This window comes from Neophocaena asiaeorientalis, unplaced genomic scaffold (assembly GCF_003031525.2).
Source record: "Neophocaena asiaeorientalis asiaeorientalis breed wild unplaced genomic scaffold, Neophocaena_asiaeorientalis_V1.1 scaffold105, whole genome shotgun sequence".
In the NCBI taxonomy this organism is placed as follows: domain Eukaryota; kingdom Metazoa; phylum Chordata; class Mammalia; order Artiodactyla; family Phocoenidae; genus Neophocaena; species Neophocaena asiaeorientalis.
In genome coordinates, this window is record NW_020172162.1 from 1,186,500 (window position 1) to 1,195,806 (window position 9,307).

A 9,307-nucleotide genomic window follows, 5' to 3' on the forward strand; every position below is an offset into this window, starting at 1 on the left:
CTCTACTAACATTTATAGAGAAAAAGACAGCCAATAAGAAATTTCAATGTGTTAGTTACTAAGAGCAAGTGTTCAGGGTCCACAGGGGCCATGCTTGTGACGGTTGGGTTTTCATTCCTGAGGCTGACAGTGGGATTTAGTGTTCTGGGTGGTCGGGAAGACACAGAGTCACTTTTTTCATTTATGAACTTTTTTTTTTTTTGCGGTACGCGGGCCTCTCACTGTTGTGGCCTCTCCCATTGCAGAGCACAGGCTCCGGGCGCACAGGCTCAGCGGCCATGGCTCACGGGCCCAGCCGCTCGGCGGCATGTGGGATTTTCCAGACGGGGGCTCGAACCCCCGTGTCCCCTGCATCGGCAGGCAGACTCTCAACCACCGCGCCACCAGGGAAGCCCCATTTATGAACCTTTTTCATGAGAGACACTCAAGTGTGATACAACCACTCTGCCTATTCAGTGCATAATTTTAAGAAAAATAAAACCAATTTTAGAAACAGAGATAAAACAAAAATAATCTTTGCCGCTAGGAAGAGAAACAAAGAAAGAATTATTTAACTACCATTTCTCCCTTACATTATAAATTTCCAAACTAGCAATTTTGGTGGTCTTTAAAGTGAAGCTGAGGGAACTTCAGCTTCAGGGAACATAATTACCCGCACCTGAGACCGGAAAGTACCCTTAAGTCCTGTTCTGGGTAGCAGCTTATAGTGTCTGATGTGTGCAGCTTCAAGTAAGTTGAAATGGAAAGTTGGCTCTGAAATAACAAATTTTACAAAATGCAGAAGATTGAATCTTAAATGAAAGTAACAAAATTTTCTCTGCATTTTAAAAATTTAGGTGTCTTCTATGATTTTAATATCAAGGCATATGTACCGATACTGTTTTCTCACTGGTACCTTCTCCTCCAAAACTTGACCCTCTTGTACCCGATTTTCCTCCTGCAGTCCTAGGCAAATTGTAACTTTTTTTTTTCTTTTTCAGTTGACAGGCATTATTTGAACTGCCATCCTTACAGTAAGATTCAGGTGAGGGTAAGCTTGGGCAGGGAGGGAATCAGCGGGTATGTATAAATTCGCCATCTCCCCCTGTTCTTACTTCATACGCTCCTGAGACCTGGAAGGTCAGGCACATTCTCTGCATCTGCTGCATGGGTACCCGGTGTTCTCAGGGTGGTTTCTTTCTGACGGTTACAGCTGTCAGATCAACACTTATTTTTTTCTCAATGACTCAGATCTTTATGTTCTCTTGCTTTAGGGTAATACCTATGACAAATATTAGGACATGACTGTGCAGGACTAGAAAGAGTGGACGTGACAACTAGCATTCACTTTAGGAAGTAGCATCTGAAGGTTATAACTCTCCAAGTCTGATGACTCAGCCGCCCAAGTCCCAGGTACTGACGTGTCATATTCCTATAAACACCCGATACTTCCCTCCATAACGTATTACTAGGTTAGAGACATAATAAAAGTCAAATTTGATGACAAAAGTCTTGGTGTCCAGAGACAGTGCTGGGACCAAGAGCAATAGCTGTGATCAATTCTAAGTATGGATGGCACAGTTATTAATTTCACAGGTCTGTTGAGACATTATATGCCAGGCACTTCCCCTCAGGTTTATGTGGGATGGCTCTGTGATTTAGGCACTATTATTATTCCCATTTTTACAACGGAAACTGACGCACAGAGGGGTTAAGTAATATGTTCAAGGTCACACAACAGTGGTAGCCTCAGAATCTAAATCCTAGCCTTCTGGATGAAATTCCTCCCTGGGGTCTCTGTTCATATTACTGTTATTATTCTGGTCACCCAGCCTCAAAATATCAGATCTGGGAGGGATCTTAGAAGTTATAGCGACCCATTCATTGTAGGGATGAGAAAAACAAAGCCATGAGAACTTTAAATGACTGTCTTGATCCATATCTGGATGGTGGCAAAACCAAGAGTATAACCAATGTTGTTTTTCTCTATTACATCACACCTTGGCTTTTCTCTGCCATTGTTCTTCATTGCTAATGAATCACCAGGTCTTATCCACTTCCTTCCTAGCTTTTATGATCTCTGTCCCTTCATTCCTGTCCCCACTGCCGTCACCCAAATCCAGGCACTGGTTACCCTTTGCCTAGAAGAGTGTGGTTAACTCTGACCGGCCTCAGGACTGCCTGCCTCTCTTCCTTCAACTGGGTAGAAATGAGAACAGAATTAATTAGTAATTATACAATTGACCTTTCAAAAAATGTTGTGTCTATTCCATTCAGTCATTTTCTAAATGTTGCCAAATTTCTCCTTTGTGATTGCTAATTGTTATTTTTAAACATCTTTAAACATTATTAATGCTCAATTTCCCCTTGTAATTAGATGCAATTATTAAGTTTTCAAAATTGAAGTATAGTTGATTTACAACATTGTATTAGTTTCTGGTGTACAGCAAAGTGATTGATATATATACATATACAGTAAGACCTTGTTGTTTACCTGTTTTATATATAGTAGTTTGTATCTGCTAATCCCAAACTCCTCATTTATTCCCCTCCTTTCCCCTTTGGTAACCATAAGTTTGTTTTCTATGTTTGTGAGTCTGTTTCTGTTTCGTAAATAAGTTCATCTGTGAGATATTTTAGATTCCACATATAAGTGATATCATATGGTATTTGTCTTTCTCTTTCTGACTTACTTCACTTAGTGTGATAATCTCTAGTTCCATCCATGTTGCTGCAAATGACATTATTTCATTCTTTTTTATGGGTGAGTAGTATTTCATTGTATGTATATGTGCGTATGTATGTAGATATGTATACGTGTATATATGTATATATGTGTATGTTTATATACCATATCTTCCTTTTATTTTTCTTGGCCATGCCATGCACCTTCTGGCATCTTAGGATCTTAGTTCCCCGACCAGGGATTGAACCTGGGCCCTTAGCAGTGACAGTGTGGAGTCCTAACTACTGGACCACCAGGAAATTCCCTATACCACATCTTCTTTATCCATCTGTCAATGGACATTTAGGTTGCTTCCATGTCTTAGCTATTGTAAATGGTGCTGCCGTGAACACTGGGGTGCATGTGTCTTTTCAAATTATTGTTTTCTCTGGTTATATGCCCAGGAGTGGGATTGCTGGATCATATGGCACCTCAATTTTTAGTTTTTTTGAGGAAACTCCATACTGTTTTCCATAGTGGCTGCCCCAATTTACATTTCCACCAGCAGTGTAAGAGGGTTCCCTTTTCTTCACACCCTCTCCAGCATTTATTATTTGTAGACTTTTTCATGATGGCCATTCTGACTGGTGTGAGGTGATACCTCACTGTTGTTTTGAAATATACATTTGAGGTCAACAGCAGCATATAGATTTTTCTTTAAAGCTTTAATCTCTCCTCTAAAGTCCAAACTCATATCTGCTTACTCAACAACAAGCATCTCAAACCTAACATGTCTAAAGTGAGCTCCTGTCCTTCTCCCGCATACCACAACCAATTTCTCTCTTTTTTCCTAGACTCAACTATGTACTTCCAATAACTCAGACCAGAAACCTTAGAGTCATCCTTAACTCTTTTCTTTCTCTCACATAACACATTCAGTCAATCAGCAAACATTGTTGACTTTACCTTTAAAGCATGTTCAGGGACTTCCCTGGTGGTTCAGTGGTTAAGAATCCACCTTCCAACGCAGGGGACGTGGGTTCAATCCCTGGTCAGGGAACTAAGATCCCACATGCCGCGGGGTAACTAAGTCTGTGCCCCGCAACTACTGAGCCTGCATGCCTCAACTAGAGAGTCTGTGTGCTGCAAACTACAGAGCCCACGTGCTCTGGAGCCCGCATGCCACAACTAGAGATCCCACGTACCGCAACAAAGAGCTCACATGCCACAACGAAGATCCTGCAGGCTGCAACTAAGACCAGATGCAGAAAAAAAAAAAAGTTCAGAACATGACCACTTGTCACTCCTCCACCACTCTCACTTTGTCCAAGTCATCTCTTTTTTAAAAAATTTTATTGACATATAGTTGATTTATAATGTGATAATTTCTTCTATACAGTAAAGTGACTCAGTTATACATATATATATTTTTCATATTCTTTTCCATTATGGTTTATCACAGGATATTGAATATAGTTCCCTGTGCTATACAGTAGGACCTGTTGTTTATCTATTTTATATTTTGCATCTCAAGCCATCATCTCTTGATGAATTGTTGCAACAGCTTCCTAACTGGTCTCCTTACTTTCCTACCATCTTTTCTTAATACAGCTACCACAGTGACCCTGTTAAAATCCAAGTCAGACCATGTCACTCCATCACTCAAAGCCTCCAATGTCTTCCACCTCACCCAAAGTCAGAGCTCTTACCCGGCTCACAGGGACCTAACAATCTGCACCCCACCCTCCAGCCCCGCCTCTTTGACCTCATCTCTCACTCACTTCCCTTTCTCACTCCACTTCAGACACTCTGGGTTTCTCAGAATCTCCAAGCAGGTGTCAGGACTTTTGTACTTGCTTCTGCTTGAACGCCTTTCTCCTAAATATTCTGATGTCTGCTCTCCCATCTCCTTCTATACTCAGAAACATACGTTCAGTGAAGCTTTCCTAATTTTTTCTAAAGTTGTCCATACATCCCCTAATACCCATTTCCTGCTTTATCTTCCTCTATAGCAAGTATACCATCTGTGTGTAGAGTACTGTAGTAAGTTCTCACTTCCCACCTCTACTAAACACAAGCTCCATGAGAGTAGGGATTTGTCTCTTTTTTTATTCATAGTTGTTCCATTGTCAAGAAGAGTGCCCAGCACACAGTAGATACTCAGCAGATATTTCTTGAATGAAGAGAGGTACTCTAGAGCTGGTAACACTTGACAACATGGATAACATCAAAAACATTATGCTCAGCTAAAGAAACCACACACAAAAATGTATATACTGTACGAATCCATTTATATAAAGCTCTAGAAAAGACAAAGCTGATCTATAATGACAGAAAGCAAATTAGCGGATGCCCAAGTCTGTGAGTTGGGTGAGAAAACTGACTGGGAGAAAACTTTGTGTCAGAAAACTGACACAAAGAAACTTTTGGGGGGTGATGAAAATGTTCTTTATGTTGGTTGTGCTGGTAGTTGCACAGGTACATACTTTTGTCAAAACTCTTTGAATATTACATTTAAAAATGGACACATTTTATTGCAAATGATAAATGATACCTCATTTCACCAGGGTAAGTGAGAGAATGCCAGAAACAAAGAGTTAATTTATGTCTTCGGCATCATAAGATTCAAGGTGAATTTGAATGAGAAAAAAAAAGGATAAATCTCACAAATTGTTACCTATAATAAGCACAGTGTTTAGAGAATGGAACATAAATTATCCTTCCCTCATTGCCTATGTAAGAAACGAGTTATGTCTTTAGGAAATGTTAACAAAATATGTCATGCCTCAGGTTTAGCTCTTCAAATTTTTTTTTTCCCGGCAGGATTCATTCATTTCTCTTTCTTACCAAATAGAATGTTTAATTAAATTTCTATTAAAATTAAGCCAAAATAGGAGGAGGTGGACCAACGGGGATACAGTGCCCCCTATATCACTACAGGTCCTATCAGGAAATTCAAAATGGAAACTTAATACAGGAAAACAGCACAAGCCCCAAACTATAAGCATAGGAAACATAACTGCTTTGGAGTACTTGAGGAGATGGCACTTTTTCATCTAGAATATTTCCAATAAATTTTCAGTTAGGTAGGTCCAGACTACATATATTTGTACACATTACATAAAAATAAATTTAACAAAAAATACACAGTAACTAAATAAAAATATTTCCATGGGACTTAAAAAGAGACTAATTGATGGATATACTATGATGTCTAAATGGGCCTATTCTCCCTAAATTAATCTATAAAGGAAAGAATTATTACAACAGTGTTATAGCAATGGCCTGACTGAATCTCCAGAGAATTAGGCTAAGTGAAAAAAGCCAATCCAGAAAGCTTACATACTATATGCTTGCATTTATATAACATTCTTGAAGTGACAGAATTATAGAAATGGAGAACAGACTAGTGGTTGCAAGGAGTTAAAAGGAGGCAGATGGGAGCAAGAGGGAAGTGGGTGTGACCAAAAAAAGGCAACAGGAGGGATCCTTGTGGTCGTAGAAATGTTCTGTATCAATGTCAGTATCCTGGTTGAGACTGTACTATACTTTTACAAGATGTTACCCCTGGGGGAAACTGGATGAGGGGCACAGGGGATCTCTCTGTGTTATTTATTACAACTGCATATGCATCTACAGTTATCTCAAAATTAAAAGTTTAATTTTGAAAGACTGAATCAATTATTTAACCATTTGGGAAAAATTAAGTTATTCCTCTGTTTGTTTCTTGACATCAAAACGAATTCCAGAATCAAGAGTTAAATGTAATAGCAGCTCATAGCTCCCATTCATTGAGTAATTACTATGTGCCAGGTATGTTTGCATATATTCTCATTTTCTCCTTCCAACAAACTTGTAAGAGAGGTATGACTGTCTACACTTTACCAAAGAGGAAACTAAGGTGTTTCCCAAAATTCATACTTTAAAAAAAGAAAAAATCTGCAGATAGAAGAGAAACAGTATTCAGCAATGTGCGAGCCTCGATTTGGATGAATATGATTCTAAGCATTTTAATTTATTTTCTTCTGTAATTATATGTTCTGGGTTGTCTGTAATGAACATGTTTTATATCTTTAAAAGTGTTAAGGTTGGGCAAAGGGAACAAAGTAAGAGTTTTTGTCAAGGACAAGGAACAAATTAGCAGGTGTTGATGGCTCACACGGCACAACACAAAAACTCCAGCTGACTATGAACTGTGTTGGATGGCCACTGAAGATGAATACACATACACACACACACACACACACACACACACACACACATATATATATATATATATATATATATATATATATATATACACAATGGAATATTACTCATATTAGCAGGTGTTGATGGCTCACACGGCACAACACAAAAACTCCAGCTGACTATAAACTGTGTTGGATGGCCACTGAAGATGAATACACACACACACACACACATATATATACGATGGAATATTACTCAGCCATTAAAAAGAATGAAATAATGCCATTGGCAGCAACATGGATGGACCTAGATGTTATTATACTAAGCGAAGCAGGTCAGAAAGAGAAAGATAAATACCATATGATATCACTCATATGTGGAATCTAAAATACAAATGAACATATCTATGAAACAAAAACAGACTTTTACAAGATATAGACAACAGATATAGACAACAGACTTGTGGTTGCCAAGGGGACGAGGGGTTGGGGAAGGAAAGACTGGGAGTTTGGGATTAACAGATGCAAACTATTATACATAGGATGGATAAACAACAAGGTCCTACCATAAAGCACAGGGAACTATATTCAATATCCTGTTATAAACCATAATGGACAAGAATATGAAAAAGAATATATATGTATAACTGAGTCACTTCACTGTACAGCAGAAATTAAACACAACATTGCAAATCAACTATACTTTAATAAAATAAAAAACAACAACAACAAAAAGGAGTGCCTACCACAATATGTACCAAGAATTATCCTAAATCTTTACTTACATTCCTTCACTTCATACTCACTGAAGTTTACGAGATACCTACTATTACCTCTTTTTCACAGATGAGGAAACTGAGGCTCAGAAAGTTTACCCAGCTCCACCTGACACCAAAACCATAATTTTAATCTTCTAATTTCTTTTTCCAAAAAATGTGTGGGTTTTGTGTAGAATAAAATGTACTAAAAAAGTTTAGAAATTTGTTTAATTTCTGCTTCTTAAGCAAGTGTTTATACATATTGATCATATATTATTTCTTTAGACAAAATTTGCTTAATGAGCAGCTGACATCACTTTTTCATTAGTTCAAACCTCATGGAGTTTTAATCCAATTAGGGATTCAAAGGGATTCTAGGAGTATTCACACAAAATACCCCCACACTCCATATACACACATAAAAGTTGTGCCCAATACTATACATAGAAAACCCTAAAGACTCCATCAAAAAACACTGTTAGAGCTAATAAGTGAATTTAGCAAAGTTGCAGGATACAAAGCCAAAATACAGAAATCTGTAGCACTTCTCTACACTAATAATGAACTATCAGAAAGAGAAATTAAGAAAACAATCCTGTTTACAATTACATCAAAAAGAATAAAATAATTAGGAATAAATTTAACCAGGTAGGTGAAAGACCTGTACACTGAAAACTATGAGACACTAATGAAAGAAATTGAAGAAGACATAAATAAATGGAAAGATATACCATGCTCACAGACTGGAAGAAGTATTGTTAAAATGTTCATACCACCCAAAGCAATCTACAGATTCAATGCAATTCTGATCAAAATTCCAATGGCATATTTCACAGAACTAGAACAAATAATTCTAAAATCTCTATAGAACTACAAAAGATCCTGAACAGCCAAAACAATCTTGAGAAAGAAGAACAAAGCTGGAGGTATCATGCTTCTTGATTTCAAACAATACTACAAAGTTATAGTAATCAAAATGGTATGATACTGGCAGAAAAACAAACAGGTCAATAGAAGAGAATCAAGAGCCCAGAAATATAAACACACATATATGGACAATTAATTTATGACAAAAGTGCAAAGAACATACAATGGAGAAAGGACAGTCTTTTCAATAAATGGTGTTGGGAAAACTGTACAGCCACATGCAAAAGAATGAAACCATTATCTTACATCATACACACAAAAATTAACTCAAAATGGATTAAAGACTGGAATGTAAGACCTGAAGCCATAAAATCCCCAGAAGAAAACATAGGTGATAACCTCACTGACATTGGTCTTAGCAATGTTTTTGTGGGTTTGACTACGAAGACAAGAAAAACAAAAGCAAAAATAAACAAATGGGACTAGATTAAACCAAAAAGCTTCTGCATAGCAAAGGAAACCATCATCAAAATAAAAAGGGCAACTTGCTGAATATATTTGCAAACCTTATGGCTGGTAAGGGGTTAATATCCAAAATAAGTAAAGAACTCATACAGCTCAACAAAAACAACAACAAAACAACCTGATTAAAAAATGGACAGAGCATCTGAATAGACATTTTTCCAAAGAAGACCTACAGATGACCAACAGGCATATGAAAAGATGTTCAACATCACTAATTATTAGGGAGATGCAATCAAAAACACACTGAGCTATCACCTCACACCTGTTAGAATTACTATTATCAAAAGTACAAGAAATACATTTTGGCAAGGATGTGGAGAAAA